General features: G+C 55.7%; 1 protein-coding gene across 1 annotated transcript in view; it reads left to right on the forward strand.

The window, feature by feature from the left end:
- The window catches only part of OGFOD3 (2-oxoglutarate and iron dependent oxygenase domain containing 3), a 30,968-nt gene that overhangs the window by 15,649 nt on the left and 14,856 nt on the right, over window positions 1-463 (forward strand). The gene's annotated exons all lie outside the window — the stretch shown is intronic.

A 463-nucleotide genomic window follows, 5' to 3' on the forward strand; every position in this document is an offset into this window, starting at 1 on the left:
CCCCTCACCCTCTGCATGTGCACACATGTACATGTACCCCTCACCCTCTCTGTGTGCTCACACATGTACATGTACCCCTCACCCTCTCTGCGTGCCCACACATGTACATGTACCCTCGCCCTCTCTGCGTGCTCACACATGTACATGCACCCCTCACCCTCTCTGCATGTGCACACATGTACATGTACCCCTCACCCTCTCTGCATGCTCACACATGTACATGTACCCCTCACCCTCTCTGCGTGCTCACACATGTACATGTGCCCCTCACCCTCTCTGCGTGCGCACACATGTACATGTACCCCTCACCCTCTCTGCGTGCTCACATGTACATGTACCCCCACTCTCTCTGTGTGCGCACACATGCCCATGTACCCTCACCCTCTCTGCGTGCTCACACATATACATGTACCCCTCACCCTCTCTGTGTGCTCACAAGTACATGTACCCCTCACCCTCTCTG

The sequence above is a fragment of the Orycteropus afer genome, unplaced genomic scaffold (genome assembly GCF_000298275.1).
Source record: "Orycteropus afer afer isolate SDZICR_OR568_19922 unplaced genomic scaffold, OryAfe1.0 scaffold00018, whole genome shotgun sequence".
NCBI lineage: Eukaryota > Metazoa > Chordata > Mammalia > Tubulidentata > Orycteropodidae > Orycteropus > Orycteropus afer.